Source organism: Lonchura striata, chromosome 10, assembly GCF_046129695.1.
Source record: "Lonchura striata isolate bLonStr1 chromosome 10, bLonStr1.mat, whole genome shotgun sequence".
Taxonomy (NCBI): Eukaryota; Metazoa; Chordata; class Aves; order Passeriformes; family Estrildidae; genus Lonchura; species Lonchura striata.
Window position 1 is genome coordinate 13,822,084 of NC_134612.1, and position 19,794 is coordinate 13,841,877.

A 19,794-nucleotide genomic window follows, 5' to 3' on the forward strand; every position below is an offset into this window, starting at 1 on the left:
GAGGTTTTTATCATTATTAAAAAAAAGAAATAGTATCCATTGTATCACAAACGTGATTTCTGTATGTATGGTGGGTTTTAGTGGTATTCTGGCAGGTTTTTTTCAGTATGATTTCTTCTTTTCTATGGGTGCTGAAGATATATTTTTATGGTGTTTTTTATCTGACCTTTTCTAATGTATCCACTGCTTTGCCCAGAATAATCCATCACAGAATTTTAAATACACAGATCCCTTTTTCTTTTGCAGGATGTACAGGGAGAAAGCCCATAGCGGGTTGAATTTAAAAACTATTTATGTGCTACTAAATAAAAATAATTCAGTATCTAAATACAGCACCAATCTGGTAATCATAAGAGACATAAAGAAGCAGTAAAAATTTAATTAAACCAGTTGTATTATTGTTATACTTCCACCTCAAATGGATCAGGAAAACAGTAATATTAGAACTGCTAAACCATGTACAAGGAGATTTGCAGAACTTTATAATTTAAAGCAAGAAAACAAATAAGATCAAAAATAATTTTAGGTTGAACTAAGTCAGTGGTTAAAACATGAAATTGCATAAATTAGGTTCTCTTAGCTGTGTCTTAGCAAAGAGACATGCATAAGAAATTACTTTGCACCACTGGTGTGCTCAGCTCTATACATATGGGAGGCACCTGTAGCTGTCATAAGAATGCTCTGAGAGGAAATGCAGGAATATGGAAGATGATTCAACTGGCTTTTTCCTTCCACAGTCTATTCCTCTGCAGGGTTTAATTTGAGTACTGCTGAATTGTAAGCCCAGAGCCTATAAGAGAGAGATATTTCTGATCATTCACAACACCGAGTCTATAAAATATTCATAAAACCTCTGCAATCTGAATTAGCCTTTCAAGTAATAAAAAAATACATCAAAGTAACACAATGAATGAGGGGGTCTGTCTGCTACATGTGATGAAGCATAAGAATTTATTTTAAATATTTGATTCATGAAAAGTAAATGAGGCATTTTCTGTTGCAACAATTATGGGATTTCATACGGTATGAAAGAGTAACAAGAAAGATACTGTGTTATTGTTAATGGCTCTATTTCCTACCATCTAAACTAATGAGCACCTTTGATCTTCTCTGAATTTTTCATGCTTCGTTGTTTCCATCATTGTCAAAAGCCCACTCCTTTACTTTTCTTGGGAAATAATCTACATAATGCAAAGTGACTGTTTATGGAGTGCAGTGAGTTTTCCACTCAAGGAAGAAAGGGCATCGTCTGATAAAAGGAGACATATCCTTGAGACAGCTACAAAATTAGATAATTTTTGCAGAGAGCAGATTTTTTCCCTGCCAGTTAGAATACAAAGAAAGGAATTATTCCACATTTGGCAGACAATTTTGTGTCTCCAAGGTTAAACAATACTGAGTGAAAATAGTTGCAATTTTGGTTTTTCTCAGATAATTGTATTAGTTTGAAAATTTTTAAGTGCCTGGTTAATGAGAAAGCTAAAAAAAACTTAGCTGTAACAATTATTGTTCAAGAGATATAGGCAATATTAATGTTATGTTTTTATGAGTTCATTTTTAATTTCAATTTTCAGATGTCTGAATCACTAATTTTTGCTTTTTGGTCCCCAGCCAGCAGATAACAATTCAGGAAGACACCTGACACCTTCCATATTGCTGGTGTACAAATTTGAATAAATTTCTTTGAAGCATTGATGTTGGCTATTAAAATATAATGCTCTAATCCTAAAGTATCTCCTAAATTTGAAAGTCCTTCTTAATTTTAATAGCGCCTGTCTCAAGATTGCATAGATGGATTTTTACAGGATTTATTAGACATGTTTTCATCAGGAACAAGAGAGGATGATTTTAAAGAGATTCAGTTACAAATGTGTATGTGTGTAGTCCAGGATGACAGTATTTGAATGTGTCTGATGCAAACCAAAAATATAATTTCAAAAGCAAATCTTTGGTCACAAATAGGTGACATTGGTATGGAAAAGAGAAGATCCTGCGCATGAACCTTGAGGATCTCAAAGATCCTGCGCATGAACCTTGAGGACCTCAAAGATCCTGTGTGTGAATCTTAAGGATCTCAAAGATCCTGCGCATGAACCTTGAGGATCTCAAAGATCCTGCGCATGAACCTTGAGGACCTCAAAGATCCTGTGTGTGAATCTTAAGGATCTCAAAGATCCTGCGCATGAACCTTGAGGATCTCAAAGATCCTGCGCATGAACCTTGAGGACCTCAAAGATCCTGTGTGTGAATCTTAAGGATCTCAAAGATCCTGCGCGTGAATCTTGAGGATTTCATTCTCACTGGAATGGTGCCCAGAGGATTGAGTTGGTGTGAATGGCACATGAAGCCGCCTGAAGGATGCAGTGTTCAGAAAAGTGCCCTAGAGCCTGCTCTGTCTCTGGCAGGCTGCATTTTCAAGCTGGCAGCCCAGTGACACTCGCTGGCCTGTCGGGCTGGGTGTCCTGGCACTCCCTGCTGTGTCCTGCAGCTCCTGCCCAGGGCACCTCTCTGACCCTGTGCCTTTGCCAGCCAGACCCTGCTGACTCCCCTCGGCCTCAGCTTGGCCAAAACACGGAAAACAAAGCCAAGTTTGGCTTAGGAGCTGATCCCAGTGTGACCAGAGAAGGGACAGAGCCGAGGAGCCCTGGATTGCTCACACGCTGCTCTGCAGAGTATCTGACTGGAGAGAGACTGACTACATTCCAATATTCCTTTTTGAAACTAACCTTCCTTAAACAGGAAGAAAAAGATCAAACAAGAGCTAGTTTCATTCAAAGCAGCAGTGTGAGAGATCAGCAAGAAGCAAGCTTATCCCTAGAGGAAGGATAACACACTCATTTTCCTCTCTCATCACACACTCCTGGAAATAGCTTGATCAATATCAGAGCTCTGTGCAGTATGTAAAGGAGATTACATTTCATAAGATATATTTTAAATTATACATTTCCACACACTGTATTAATATGAAATGCAATTTTATCTGATTCTAATACTTTAATGCTAGCTTCCATTATTTGCACAGTAAGTAAATGAAGAGATGCACAGAAATCTGGATTTAATTAGATAGGCCATCCTATCACTTACTAACTGACATAAGTAGAATACATTTAATACAAGCATTGTGTAATATTTTTGTCCTGAGATGATGCACAGCAATAGAGCAAAGTTATAGAGCAAAGCTGCATTTAATGCTGACTGCCAAAACCCACGCAAATTTCGTAGAAGGTAAATTGACAATATTTTCAGTTTGCTTTTGTTTTGTTTTTTTTTGGGGGTTTTTTTTTGGGTTTTTTTTTGTGTTTTTTTTTGGTTTGGGTTGAGTTTTTTGTTTGTTTGGGGTTTTTTGGGGTTTTTTTTGTTTGTTTGTTTGTGGTTTTTTTTGGTTTTTTGTTTTTTTTGTTCCTGGATATCGGTTATTTGATTCATCCACCTTTAAAAAGCATTTGTCATTTTTGCCTTTCATTAATTTGATTTGTAATGACCAAAAGAAAATACTTCTCAATTTGTACATAACTGAGTCTTGGTGCTATTAGTGTCATTGGCAGCTCTCTTTACCCTAAATGTGTTATTATTATTATACCACATACAAGAGCACCAGATGTAAGAACCATAAGGAGAAGGAGTTTGCAGAAGTTACAAGACTGGGCCATGACCCAGGAAAATATCTGCCTCCAGGTATTTTGAAAATCTACTACAGAAAGAAATTACTTTTTCACTTTTTAGCTCCCGGTGAGCAGAGACTAAATGTCGGTGTGATTCATCAATGTCCCTGATCATTCTATGAGCCCTGCACGTGAGGCCCGTGGAGCTGCTCATGCTCCGGGCTGCTGCTGGAGGCAGGGCCAGGCTGGGGCACAGGGACACAGGGACACAGGGACACAGGGACACGGACACACAGGGACACTGGGGCACAGGGACACAGGGACACAGGGCACAGAGCACAGAGCACAGGGACACAGGGCACAGAGCACAGGGACACAGGGCACAGAGACACAGGGACACAGGGACACAGGGCACAGAGCACAGGGACACAGGGCACAGAGCACAGGGACACAGGGACACAGGGACACGGGCACACAGGCACAGGGACACTGGGGCACACAGGGACACAGGGACACAGGACACAGGGACACGGGCACACAGGGACACTGGGGCACAGGGACACAGGGACACAGGGACACGGGCACACAGGCACAGGGACACGGGCACACAGGGACACTGGGGCACACAGGGACACAGGGACACAGGGACACAGGGACACAGGGACACGGGCACAGGGACACGGGCACACAGGGACACTGGGGCACACAGGGACACAGGGACACGGGCACACAGGGACACGGGCACAGGGACACAGGGACACGGGCACACAGGGACACAGGGACACAGGGACACAGGGACACGGGCACACAGGGACACGGGCACACAGGGACACTGGGGCACAGGGACACAGGGACACAGGGACACAGGGACATGGACACACAGGGACACTGGGGCACAGGGACACAGGCACAGGGACACAGGGACACGGGCACAGGGACACGGGCACACAGGGACACTGGGACACAGGGCACAGGGACACAGGGACACGGGCACACAGGGACACTGGGGCACAGGGACACAGGCACAGGGACACGGGCACACAGGGACACTGGGGCACAGGGACACAGGCACAGGGACACAGGGACACAGGGACACAGAGACACAGAGACACAGGGACACGGGCACAGGGACACAGGGACACAGGGACACAGGGACACAGGGACACAGGGACACAGGGACACGGGCACAGGGACACAGGACACAGGGACACAGGGGCAGGGACGGGTGAGCCAGGGCTCCCGCAGCCTCGTGCCCTGCTGTGCAGCCACCCCCAGGATGGATTTCATTCCAGCACTGCTTCCCAGCTCCCCTCGTGCTGGACACAGAACAGATGCTGCCCAAGCCTTTCCCTTTAGTGCTGTGTTAGAGCTCCTGGTGACCCGCAGAACCAAGGGCAGTAACCAGCTGTGGTTCCTCTGCTTTTATCAGGCTGCTTTTTCTCTCTGGAGTATTGTTCTGAGCCCCTCACTGCCTTTAAACCCTCAGCAGTTTCAAGGGCAAGAAAGAGGATGGTGACCAGTGCTGTGCTAACTCCACATATGCCCCTGTTATTTTCTGTTTTTTTTTTTTTTTTCCTTGGTCATTAATTCTCCTTAGGTGAAAAGCTTTCTACACTGCAGGTTGTTATCCATAACAGACAACTGTTGGGCAATATTAAAAGTTTTTATATTTTATAGAGGAAGAGTTAAAACCAGAGCCACTAAATTTCTCCCCATTTCAAGGAGTTCTGATTGCCAGTAGCTCCTTCTATTTCCATGAGACTTTTTGATTTTTCCCTCACAGCAGACTCTTTCTTATGTCCAAGAAACCTTTGTTTCTTTATTCATAGCTGCCTACATAAATTCTTGAGTTGTTATTTATGCCATTATGCTAATACCCCTTAAAATACTGCTCTGAATTTGTCTTAATTTTCTGTTAAAGGTTACACTGACAAAGGCCAATAAAACACATGGAGCATTATTTGTATTTACTTACAAAGCTGTGGTATCCAGGACGACATCATCACTTCTGTAAAGTATTATCCTATAAAGTTCATTTTGAAAGTGAATGCCGTATCTCATTTTACTATGACATGCAAACAGCCTATCTATCTAAGCCTTTACAGCTCATCCATCACACCAGAAGTGTACTGGTGCCACTGATTCAAAAGCTACAGCAGCAGTTAACAAGAAGTGTACTAATTAATGACTCAAACAGAAAGTTTTAAGAGTGATTTTTCCAGACACTTCCCTCAAAAGTGATTGAGAAGGAAATGCCTCTTTAAAATTTTTATATAATGTCACACTAAATGAACCATAAAGAAACAATATAGAAAATACATAGCTTGGAATTTATGAGAACATTTTACAACTATTAAAGACCATGTTTAAAGGTCTGGATTTTAAATGGAGCCAAGGGACCTTTGAAAGCAGATTTACCTGCAAGGTCATCTTTAAAAATGAAAAGGAAGAAAACCACTTCCCAAACATCACAGGCAGGGATATAACAAAGTCCAGAATGGCTAGAGAATAGAGGAAAAATGGACACTAAAATGCTAGGAAATCATGATATAGAGAGTGTTTATTCAAATCCAAAAGAAATGTTGACTGCCAGTCACCAGCTAAATGAAAAATGCCACTGCAGCTTGGTTTTTTAGAAAAATGTCTTTTGGACCAGCCATCCTCACTGGCTATTAAAACTGTTGCTGTTAACCAGCTTAGCTGGTGACATGTTACTGCTCCTTAGAACCTACAAATCTTGTCTCCTGAGAAAACAGTTGTCAAAACATTTTTTTTTTCCCCTTCATGACATATGGAAAGAAATTCTTCATACATATTGAAACCATTTTTCTTTCTTTGAAACAGTTTCAGTCATATGATATATGGCATTACATAAAGCCAAGTTCCAAAATACAAACCTAAAACAAAAAAAAAAATTAAAAATTTGAAATATGTCTATTTTTTGGAACATAATTTCTCCCATTAATTAATCAATAAATTCAATTCCTGTGAAATGGGTACCTCCTTTACAAAGTAAAGTTGATGTTGATAAAACAATGTATTAACTTGGATTTGGATTCTCTGACAACATTTCTTTCAAAGCTTTTTTTCAAACTGCCTGGTAATGGAAACATGACCCATATTGTGTAATAATAAAAGTCCTTTTTCCTTTAGGTGAAGCAGTTAGTTGCCTACCCTCTCCAAGAAGACAAATTCCAAATATTTCTTTTTAAGGGAGTGCAAAAAAAGTAATTATTAATATGTTTGGCTGTAAATATAAGGCCAAGCTCATTCAGTATCTGAGAAACTGAAAGTGAAGTGGCAGAAATTGTTGAATTTTGAATTGTTGAATTGTGAATGTTGAATTGTTGAATTTTGCATAATTTTGTTTAATACCTAAGCCCCTCCCAGGTCTGCAGATTGTCACCCTTAGTATGTGGCAATAATTAAAGTGGTGTCAAATACATACTTAATCTTTCCTGCCTTACAAATGTTATATTGTGTTTTTCTAGGAGAGTGGGTGTTTTATCTGGGGAGCAGCTGCACACCTGCTGGCAGGGGAGTGGGAGAACTCCTCCTGCTTTCAATAATCTGGTGATCAACTCCACCATGGGCAGCTGTTGTAAATGCAGGTGAAGCCAGTGGGAAGAAATGCTGATGTCTGACTCCAGTTCAGAAGGTTGAATGATTTCTTTATTATAACTATAGTATAATACATTAATATACTCTTTAAAGGAGATACTAAAACTACATACCTAGTTTTTCTAACTACCATATCTAACTCACAACTTGTGACCCTCCTCTCTCGAGAGTCCAGCTGCAGGTGGATTGGATTGTCCATCAGGCTCAAACAATCCTCACCAGAATCCAATCAAGCAATCACCTCAGGTAAACAATTCTCCAAACACATTCCACATGGGAAAAACAAGAAGCAGAAATAGAAATTTTCTCTTTCTTCTCTCTGTGCTCCTCTATGAAAAAATCCTGAGAGAGAAGGATGTGCCTGCCACAGGCAGCCACACATGGGCAGGTCCCACTCCCTGCCCAGGGATGATTTAGAGTTGTCCTGCACCACTGGGGCTGCAATTTAATAACTAATGTATGACAAGAAAATTCTTTGTTCTGCCTCTGAGTGAGGAGCTGAGAGAAGCCATGGAGCTCAGACTGGGGAATTATTTCTGATCCTGGGGCTGCAAATCCCGAGCCCTGATGTGTCGTACCCTGACCTGGGCAGGGTGGGCAGGGTGGGCATTGTGAGCATTTTGGGCAGCCTGGGCACGAGGGGCATCCCCAGGACAGACCCCTGAGCTCTGCCCTGGCCACACTGCCCAGAGACCAGCACAGGGCAGGGTGGGGAGCTGGGGAGGCTGTGAACATCCTGCTGCCTCCAAAGAGCTGGCAAAGGAATGAGCAGAGCTTGCCAGAGATCCTTCTTTTCTTACACAGCGCTGGGAAAGGACATTTCGCTGGCTGCTGAGATAATTCTCTGAGTACCCTTTACCTTTGACAAAGACATTCTTATTGAAGTTCATACAAAATAATTTTAGTCTATTGAAGAGCACCACTTCATTCACAACTAGTGCAATTAAATGTATCCAGAACAGAGCTGGAAGGTAATTAGCAGTGATAACTGTCTGCCACCTTTTTCTTATCTGACATTTTCAAGCCCTGTAAATTAGAAGTGTCTAACGCTAATAACTTATTTATTTTTATATACCATTGAACTTGCCAGTCATTTTTAGTTATCAGTTCTTAAAGAAAACACTTTAGAACTGGAATCTTGTAAAATTTCAGCCTGGAGCAGACTACACCAAAGTTAATGAGCCATGAAAAATAAGACTTAGCTTGAGAAGGTTGTTAATACAATTTTTCTGCTGTGGCCTGTATTGGCAGGCCAATGATCAGTTAAAATAGATACTTCAATAAATCCATTATTGAAAATTGAGAAAACAACCCACGTGGTTTCATTAAATTAAAAAAAAATTAAAAATTTTTAAAAACACCAGTTTTTCTACTGGGTTTCAGTACCTTTGGCAGCAAGATAATGAGACAGTCCCAGGTGGAGGGAGAGCTCTCATTACAGGGCAGTGTGAGGGTCAGCACTGGGCTGAGCTGCTGCTCCACTCACTCCTTGTCCTCTGTGCCCCTCGGGCTGGCCCCTGGGCACAGGATGGAGCTGTGAGCCCTCCCCTGTCCTGCAGCAAAGTCACATTGCTGGAGCTGCAGGAGCCAAGGGCGAGCTGAGCTCCCTCCGGGCTCCTGCTGCCCCATCCTGCCACGCAGAGGCATTTACAGGGAGTCAAACACAGGGCTCCATCTGCCCACCATTTCTCAACACTATGCTTTGAAAACAATCCTGAAATACTCTTTTATATGTTCTACATGATATTTGGTGTTGTCTTTTTTTTTCTCTTATCTGGAACAATATTAAGCTGTACGAGAAAAAAAATGCAAATGAAAAAATGCAATGGTAAATTCAGGTGTCTGGGGTTTAGTATCATGCATAATTTTTATCTGCATATTTATAGGATTTCTTTTAGAAGAATAGCCTATTTATTTTCCTATTTAATTGAGGTTATTGCAAAAATGCAAAGAAAGCAAAGAACAAAGAAATCTACACCAACCACCCCCCAACCCCCGCCCATTTTGTTTTGTTTTCTTATTTTGTCAGGGTAAACCAACACAGTTAATTTGTAATAAAGTTTTTTGCAAGTCTATTTTGCATTCAAAATTTTTTGACTTTCAGAGTTCCCTTTTTTTTAAGAAAGGTGTCTAGGAAAAACAGAAAACAACAAATTGTCACTAAATTCACCATGTTGGCCTCTTTTCCCAAGTGTCATTTTCTTTCATGCTGCTTGGCAAGCATGAGAAATGACAAAGAAAGTTCACAGAATTGTCACTTCTCTATTAAAATGAAATAGCCTCTCTTTTGCTGTCCTTCTTCACAATTTTCAGAATTTAATGTTGGCCAATGAGTGGCACACCAGTGGCATTTATAAATTCAGTTCATTTTGCTCTATCCAGAAAACAGAAATGGAACTTGGCACCTTCTGTGTGTTTTCTTGATATCAGATATTCAGAAAACTATCTGACTACATGAAGAAGCATTTATCAAACTAAACATGCTATCTATATGTAAACACCCCTACCTGTTGCAGAGATTACTTTTATATCCCCATTTTTCTCCAGTCCTGATGGTGTATTTTAGCACTCAAAGTGATGATGAAAATGATTGTGTTCTGCTGACTACAGAATGGGAAATGACAAATAGATTGAAAACCACAGATTATTGTAAAAATAATTGGTAAACTTGCTACTGTAACTCTTACATATTTTCTTGCCACACAATATCCATATTAAATAAACAAATGTAATAGATAAGTGTTTCTCTAGCCCAAAAAACCTGCTATAAACTATATACATTAGCATTCCATTTTAGTGGGTAAATGTTTGTGTGAGATTCAGCACTGGACTTCCCTCATTACCTTTTAGATAAGACTTTACACATATTTACATTTATATAAAATGTATATAAATGTTTAATGTATAATTTTTATATTATCTTTTAGATCTCATACTACCTGCTGCCTGCTACCACCTGTCTGAGACCATCTGGGCCATGGGAATACACATTTAAAGGTGTTGTGTGGTGGGAGGATGAGTGCAGTTTTTTAATATGTGGAAAAGGAGAGCTCACACTCCATCCTAGAATAATTTCCTGCCCTGAGTGGTCACAGTGTGCAGCTCCTTGTGCAGGGAATGGTGCCAGCACAGCTGCCCCAAAGCAGCCCGGGGTCACTGCCCAGCCTCACCCAGATCTCAGCTCCCTTCCTGCTGAGCTCCCAGCACCAGCACAGCCTCATTGCCCAGCCTTACCTGAAATCCAGCTACCACACACTTACCACACCGAGCTCTTAGAGACTGAGTGCATTGTTGGACTGCTCTCACATTCTCAGTGTCGCTTTTCAAGCCCTCTCCCTTCTGGATTTTCATTTCTGTCTCTGTCCCCCTTTGTTTCCCTGCCCCTGCCTGGGGCAGTCATTACCTAATTTTGTCTTGCACTCATTTCCCCATCTCCTTCAGTCAGTGCCACGTTGTGCAGCTAAAAGGTTCTGTCTGCCCCTTACACCCACACCCGAAGGGATGATGAAAACCCTGTTCAGAGCCTTGCAGTATTCTGTGCCAGGTCGTTCATCACTGTGGGGTGGAATTGTAAATCCCTCAGTGGGAGTGTCTGGAGGTCCTCGTATCTGACTGCCACCTCTCCTGTCACACTTCTCACTAATACCCTCTTGCATTAGCTCTCCTGCCTGTACTCCCCTCAACTCCATTCATGTTCCTACTGGGAGCACAGCATGCCCATATCCTGGAGGATATCCTGCATTGCCTTAAATCTCCCATCTTCCGTTGCTCTTTCATTTTGCTCTCCAAGGTTTGCAGTGTGTTCTTAATTTCCTCTGCAAAGTCTGGCAACTTTCACTTCCTCACGTCTTCCCCTTCATCTGTTGCTTTGCCTGAATCTTCAAGATTCAACTTTTTTTCCCTGCTTGCTCTTTTCTGCTCTACAAGAGGGGGTTATTTGTCCAAAAATTTCTAATTTTTCACGTATCCCTCAGATACAGTTTTCAGACAATTTTTGCCTTTGTTTTAAAAATAACCTCTCTGTTCCACTTTTTTTTATTGACTGTTTCTCTTGCTATCTAAAAGCCTGGCCTTTTGAAAACAAAACCTACTATTTGTTGATATTTAAGCAAAATTAATGTGTGAACTCCTATCAGTTTCAAATTAATCCCTTCACCAAAATTAATGGCAGAATGAAAATACATTTTGCTTTGGAAATGCTGAAGTCTTTCACCTGTAACAAGCTGCATTAACTGGACCATTTTGACAATTCCTGTTCTCCAGTCTGCATTTGGGAAGGTATATTATTTTGTGATGTTAGAGATCCCAGCAGTATTTATCTCCCTAGTAAAATGTCTTTCCAGCTTTATCTCTTTCCAGTGTACTTGAGCGGAGGAGAGTCATGACAAGCAAAGGATTCAGGACAGATGCAGCCTTCAACACCAACAGAAATTAATCTACAGTCATTCTGCAGCGTGCTTTGGCTCCAGACTCCAGCTTTCACCAGCTTCCCAAGCAGTGCATGCCAGCAGCCCATGTCTCAGTCAAGGCAGGGGCTTGGCTGCTGCAATGTCTGACTCATCCTGCAACAGAAATTCTAATTTCTGTTTTATTCTCTGAGGGATTTTATCTTTTTATACTAAACAAACATTATAGTTGTTCCTTTTGCCTTAAACCTGATAGTGTGACATTACAGCTAAGTAGCTCATGGTCTCTGCTGATGAACAATAATATTTTTTTATGTCAGCTAGAGCCCTTTGTAATACTTCATGCAGTTAGCACAGCATTCTGAATATTTTCTGAGTTCTTGGAAAGCTCTTGTGTTTTCCAAGATGTACAGAAGGGTTTTCTTGATTAAAGGAAGTACAGTGACAGATTCTGCTGGATCAGATCTCTTTTATGCACCTTCTGTTACTGCTCAAGTAAGGCAGATGAATGAAAGATGGGGACTCTTCTTCTTGCCAGCTATTCCAGAATTTCTCAAGAGTCCATGTTTTTATATGGAGAAGTTGTATGGTTTTTCAATACTAGACTTTCTGCAGTATTATGCTTGGGGGTGCAGACAATTTTTTTTCATACCAAGCAGAAAGACAAATGGAAACAGCACTTTACACCTCTGTCTGTAAAAGTGATTTTCCTGTTGCTTTTATTCTTCATCTATTGAGTTGGAAAACTAAATTCTGGAATTTTGCAACTTAAATCCATTGACATTAGCAGCAAAATGTAGTCAAATGAGCAGAGGGTAGAGGTCCCCTGAAGAGCATGAGAGGGTCTAACTTCATAGCACAGTTTGGTTCTCATTCTGTGGAGTATAAAGTAGATAAGAATATCTAAGGATAGTTAGAAACATATCAACATAAACATGAGGAAAAATCAGTCTAGGCAAGAGGCAGATCTGCCAGGACCATCTCCAGCCATTCCAAAGTTTATCTGTGATGCAACAATTGACCTGGCTTTGTTTCATGAGCTCTACCTCAAAACCACCTTGGTACTTGAGGGCTGAGGAATATAAAATATGATAAATTAGTGTCCTGAGAAGGGCACAGAATTACAAGACAGTAAATTTGATATTGATACTTTAAAAATAATCTAAAAGTACAAGAAAAATTGAAACAGATAAACTAAAACATAAATGAATCTTTGTTCTTTGTTTTTTTGAAGGAGACAAAAAGACTGTGATAAAGAAGATGCACTTAAAATAATATATCTGGCTTTCCAAAAGGCTCTCAAAATCTCCCTTGCCAAATGAGGATGAAAGAGCTGAAAACAGAGAGAAGGAGTTGAAAGAAAGAAAAAAAAACATTTGAGATTGGCAACTGGTCATTTAAATGGCAGATACAAGTCAACAAAATAAATGTGAAAAGATCTAGATGAGGGAAAGATAAATCATCATTTCACATATAACATGATGTGTTATAAATTACAGCAGACTGCATTTTGCAGAGTAATATGCAGTCCATGAGAATATCAGCTCAAAGAATAGAAAAATAAAGACAAATGTTAGGAATCATTAAGAAGAGAGAAAAAAAAAGAAAACTTTGGTCTGTGTGAGACATCTGCTTTTACTCATTGCCTGAGATAGCATACTATGGACTTTGGTTTTAGCCTGTATAGCCATTTTAAAGCTTTTACTGACATGCCTCAGTGTACTCAGCAATTTAGTAATTTAGTCACTAAAAAGCATAAAAGCATATTTTATAAATAACAGAACTAAGCCTAATTACATAAGTCTTGTTTTCATTTTCAGTGTGTGTAACATATATGCATATGTATATATATATATATATATATATATATATATATATATATATATATATATATGTTTCATTTTTCTAATCCTAAATTTCAATGTTGTCTTTATTTCATTTTATATCCTCTATATTTATAGCTCCTTGCAAGCTCCTAATATGTTCCTCAAGATCACAACTCTGACTAGGAAGATGAAGGAACATTAAATCAAACATACTGAACATAATTTGACTGGCAGCTTGCCTCAAATACTATTTTTCTCCTTGTCTTTCCTTTTGATTTTACAACAGAATTTTCACTGAAGCAGCACTTACATTGTGATGCCTTCCCTGACACAGGTTAATTGCTATTTGTTTTAATTATTCTCTACTCAGCTTCAGAAGAGCAGTCAAAATACACCTTTCTGATTATATATTTCACAATAAGACTGGAATGAAGGCTGGGCCATTGAAATAGTAAAAATAACCCCATTATTTCTAGGTTAAGTTAGTTTTTCTCATCAGCTGCTTTGGAAGAAATTGGCACATTCTTGCCAATATGCTAAGAAAAGCTTACTGAGACAGACAAATAATTAAAATAAAGTTTGATAGGGGAAACATGCAAGCATATAACAGCTCATAAAAAATAATACTTTTTTATTTTTAGATGCAAAGCAGACATAAAATGGAGATCCTTCAGATAGTGTCCTCCTTCTGATGTTCCTATGCCAAACTCAAAATTAAACAAATCGAAAAATTGGTATAAAATTATGTCCCAGCCTGGAAAATTTCTTCATCATTGTGCTGTAAGTTGCCAAAGAACATTATCTGTATAATAAATCAGGGTCTATCTTGGATCTTGCCAAGTTATTCTCTATCTTCCCCTGGCTTTTGATATGTATTATTTTCTCTGGGCTTACGCTGCTCTCAGTGAGGGACAGCTTTTCTTCTAACTCTCCTCTTTCCCTCTGCTCTTGAATGAATCAATTTTACCTTGTCAGAGCTCACAAGCCTGAGGAGTTTATGAGTGCACAGTTTCTTCTGAAATGGGTACAGACAATGTCAGCATGAAGCTCCATCATTATTTCAGGCTAATCTAGATCTGATGGCATAGTCTTTCAAATTAGATATAGAAATAAATTGTTTTATTACTTGTTTGGATCCCTCAGAATCAAACTCAAAACTACTCTTTGGATCTCTTTCTCTTCTCTCATAATCAAATCTATCATGTAAGTTAAATTAATCTAAACATTGCCAAGGAAAGCAGAGCCCCACTCAGAGTCTTTGGATGCCCACCTTTTGCTGGGTGGGATGGATGTTGGAGCTGCTACATCTGCAGGATGCTGGGGTCTCCACTTCCAGTGCCTGGCTTTCAATGCCTCCTGCCTTGGGCCAGTAGGCTGGTTTTCTCAAATAATCCCAAAATTACCTGAAAGTAATTATGCTATGTCTGAAAACTGCTCATAGGTGTCGAACATGAAACAATTCTGGATTAAGATTGCAAGACAAAATGATATCAAAATAAATGTTCAACATGGCAAATCTTCACAGTGCATAACCTACTGAGCTAAAGAAAGGCCAGTACCACCTACACAGCTGAATTTGAAACTTGTATTTCCCTGAAAAAACAAACATACCGTTGACTTTCATGGTTACTGTTCTAAAATATTTCTGAAATGGAGTGTAATACATGCAAGGTTTCCTAATTTTTTTCTATCAGAGAATTATGAGAGATATTTTTGTTCTCATACACCTCTCTCTGTACTCACCAATATTAGATTGGTAAAATTTTCTAAGAGAGTTCAAACTAACCCAGAGAGGAAGTCTTTAGGCTGCAGACAGGGCAGTAAGTGTTTGCAAATGCTCCTCTTGGCTTTCTTTATGAGGATTGTATGTGAGCAAACACAAGTAATTGAGTTTGCCAATCCCCAGCTGTTTATTCCCAATTATGAGGTTTACCCCAGCAAGATAACTTTTCAACTTTATCCTATTCTGAATCACAAGCAGAGAAGCAAAATCTTTTTTAACAAAGCAATTTGTTTGTGGAACAGGTTTAACATTGAGGCTGGAGCTATTTGATGGCAGGATGAATCTTCTACATTCCTCTGCTTCCCACCTTTGCTTAGCACAGTAGTGCTTATTCTAGAATAGAATTGAAAAGGGAGCACTTTTCTGCAATTCTTTAGTCATCATTTTGTGGTTATTCTAAGTCTGTGATTTGGGGGCCTTCTTCATGGAATTTGGCCATTCCAATGACACTTTGTAATTTACTTTGTTCAGAGAGGATTTTCAGCCACACAAGTAGCATTAAGCAAAAAATACAGAATACAAAAATAAATGTTTTTCCAAACAGCAAGGTGTTTCTATAGGAGGCTTGCAGAGAAGTGATGGCATTGTGGGAGGAATGAAAATATCCTGCAGAGCTCTGTTGGCCACATACATCTTTAGCAAATAATATTTCATATTATTTGGGACACCTATTCCAAAAGATATAATAGTCCAAAACCCACATGAAAAATAGAAACTTTTTTCCTGCAATTTTCTGGACGTCTAAAATATAAGATCTTGAACCTTCAGAAAAAAAGTATTATTTCAGTGCTTCTGTTGTCATATTGCCATCTCTTACTATAAAATTCTATTTTGTTTCCATTTCAGGATATAGGATCTTCACATCTCTGATTTTTCTGCCATCTATTTACTGTGTCATATTTATTATTTATTGGGCACCCACATTCCAGGCCAGGAATGCTATCTGGGGTGTGTAATATGTGGCATTTCTAATCTTTGCCAGCTTAACCAAAGCATTTTCTTTTTACGAGCAATTGCTCAACAGGGATTGAAGTGTGCAATGAAATATCAATACCTGAAGGTAAAACTCTTTTCCACCTTGCCTGGTTTTATGCTACTATAGATCAGTTTTTCCTTCATTTCTGTAGGAACTGTTTTCTACCAAATCACTGCTCAGACATAGAGTGGAAAATGAGACCCACCCACAGTGATGACAGCTAAATTAATATGCAGCACAATGCAAATAGTTTACATGTAAACTGGAATGAAAGAAATTATTCCTATATGTGCCGAGACATTTTCAGGCAGGTTTCACCACTTCAGCAGAATAAATCCAGTCATTCCTTTGATGTTTCTTCAACTATGAGAAAGAAAGCTTTCCACAGTACCCTCACTGGATTTTGTATGAAGTCACATTGTGACCAAGGCTAAAGAAGGCAGAAAAAGTCAGCAGCAGCCAAGGATCAACCATCACTGGAAATCAAGGGACAACACCTCTCCCTCAACACCTCTCATGAGACATTTTTTTAGAGGAGTGTGTTGCCATCAGTGGACAGAATTCCTAGTAATGCCAATATTTTATGACCAGGTATGTGCTAATTTGTTTTCCTCACTTTCAAAAACTTTAAAATAGAAATGCAAACCCTTCCTATAATAAGAATGGGGTTTGTGTCACTCCTGTAATTTTTCACAGTTTTTATTTTGTTGAGAGGAAGCAAAATCTAGGAACATGTGCAAATATAAGAAAGAAGAAACTTAAAAAAATAAATTATGAGAAAATAAAAAAACTTCTACATCTCTTTTAAACTCTTTTTTCCCCTAGTACTTTTCATGTTTTTCCTCTGGAAAGTGATGGTTCAAACATTTCTTTTACTCACTCCTTCTTCTTGACTTCAAATTTGAAAAAAGAGAAGAATTAAATTGTTTTCTTGTAAATAGAGATTCTTACAGCAGAAAATTCCTAGAAAGGTTTAAATAGCATATTATGCCCTGGCCTATTCCATATCCTGCTGCACAATAGCCTTAAATAAAGATATTTCCTCATCTTCATGATGAGAAAAAGAGGATTTCAATTATGATCTCTCACAGCAGAGACTGGTGATCAACAATGCATCAGCTTGCAGGATTTATGTTAATAGAATTGTGACCCAAGATTTTACAGGAAACAATTTGTTAGAGCTGTTCTGCTAGACAGGATTTCACAGTTCAAAATTTCACAGGAGACATGGGTGTCTTCAATTCCATGGGTTTCCATATGTAAAATTAATGACCTTAGAAGCCCCAATGTTTACTCCAAGCCTGCATGCATCTAAATTTAGGTGTTACTGTTCTGTTTGCATCACTTGTACAACAGTTCTCCTGAATTCAGCATTTTCCTGAGGACATCAATGGACTTTATAACTGTGTCTAAAGACATTTCAGAAACAATTGACAGCAAGGCAAAAAGATATGTCAATACCTAACTGGGAAAATTGAGCTATAAGAAAGGAAATTTGCTCTATAGTTTGAGTTCTATGATTGGTATTGGAAAAAAAAAAATTATGGATCTAAAATCAATGAAATATGAATATAGTTCACATTTAAATAAAATTTTGATTGTTATCCCAAATCGGTGGAAGGGCTCACATTGTCTTCAAAGAATGTTGAACTGTGGAATGGTTCCTCAGCTGCCTTTGGGTTATGGAAATCACAGGAACATGTGACAAAATAGCAACCATCTGCTGCAATCGTTGTTCCAATAGAAAAGTCAAGTGTGCACGTTAAGCCATTTTCCACTTAGTACAGACTTGTTTCATACAGAGTGGAATCTTTTAAATAAGGTGTCAAATATGGCTTTCTATATGCATCAAAGAAATAGCTGTGCAGAAATATATGTCAGTTTCAAACTGGCACAGCATCGTCCTTCTGGTTCATCTTAGAAGCTTTCACAGATTTTCGCCAAAATACTTACTCGTCTGATCTCATTTATGTGTTAAAACTCATCACCACATACACTACATTTATGCTATTTTCACATTTGTTCATTTTTTTTTTTTGTGAATGTATAAAGCATTTAACCTACTTTCAAACATATATTGTGTGTAATATGATTTGTTTATTGTGTAAAACACCCTCTGATATACCTTTATGTGCGTTCTGCTGCAAAGCTCACACAGTTTTATGACTTTAGCATTAACTGCTTCTGGAAGGAGCTCACTTGGAGTCTCTTCTCTACCCTTAAAACTAAGGCTGTTGTGTTTTGACTGGTCAAAAGTCTGTATCCAATTGCTAAGCCACATGGACATAGATCAAAGCTACCATGCCCAAGAGCGTTTTAGCTTATATCAAAATGGGGACTGTGGAACCATAAATACAGTATTTTAATGTAATATTAATACATTATAATGCTAATATTACTATTTAGGGGCCCTTATATTGGGATTTTGGGCCTTAATGGTAACATTTTAGTAATGATGAACACAATTTTGGTGAGATATCCAGTCCTCATTCACTTTGTGGGCTTCCAAATATAACTCAAAATGGACACAGATACTGCAAGAAAGTAACTATGGGAGCAAGGAGTAAATTCAGGGTTTTAATCTGGAAAATATATTTTCAGAACTGATTATATCAGTTAGTGGAGCCACTGGTATTCAGTTTAGATATGTTGATTAACTAAGTATAGGTTTAAATATCAGCCAGTAGAGAGGAGCTGGGTTAGAGCAGCCCAGATTTCCTATTCTATCAAAACATGCTTCAGACAGAAGAAGCTTGTAGCTGTTTGCAAAGATCTAATATGTGCCCTTGAATTTATTGTAAACCTTTGCTCTAGACATTATAAACCTTTGTCAATAAACACTTCTTGGTTTGGAAGGAATCTGACATGGTTCTAGTTTAATAATTCAATTCTTCATTAGTTTAGCCCTTTCAACATCCTTTTTAATGTGTGGGAAGTTCTGAAATCCCAGAGCAAACAACAGTTTTTAAAAAAATGCTGTGGTCTTTGGAATATATTACAGTAAAATCAGACATAGACAAATCACAATTTTTTCATACTCATGCCCTTTGGTAAATCAGGTTCTTTTTTTAAGGGATGGATCACAGACTGAGTTGTGAAATGTGGCTTCAATAAATTTCTGTATGAAACTTGAACCAGCCAGTAAGTTTTTACTGAACATCAAACTTTTAAACTACTGCACACTTCTATTTCAGTGCAATTCCAAATGTTGCCATGGTCATCAGGTGCTGATATAACCACGGCAGCCAAACCCACATTTTTCTCCTGCTCTTTCCCACCACACCTGGTGCACCCCAGACCTGCACTGACTCCCTTGTGGTGTTACAGACACATTCTTTCTCCTGCATCATGGATTGCAAAGGGAGGATTACACTATTTGGAATCAGCTTCCATTATTCCAAATAACGCTGTAGGCTTTTAGAGAAAGAAATATTTGCTATATAGCCAGAAAAAAATAGATAGTTTAACAAAACATAAGGCTCTGAAAAATGAAGCAGTTTTGAAATAAGGATTTGTATTAATCTGCAGGAAAAAATTGCTCCTGGGATTTTCTGCTAGGATTAATGCAGACAAGCTGAGC

The 19,794-nt window shown here is 39.0% G+C and overlaps 1 long non-coding RNA gene across 1 annotated transcript in view; it reads left to right on the top strand.

Annotated features, from left to right (window-relative positions):
- The window catches only part of LOC144246789 (uncharacterized), a 182,182-nt gene extending 168,022 nt beyond the window's left edge, over positions 1–14,160 (top strand). The window contains exon 4 of the long non-coding RNA XR_013340492.1: positions 14,097–14,160. This is a non-coding gene — a long non-coding RNA (uncharacterized LOC144246789). The remainder of the gene's footprint in view (positions 1–14,096) is intronic.
- The last annotated feature ends 5,634 nt before the right edge of the window (positions 14,161–19,794 follow it).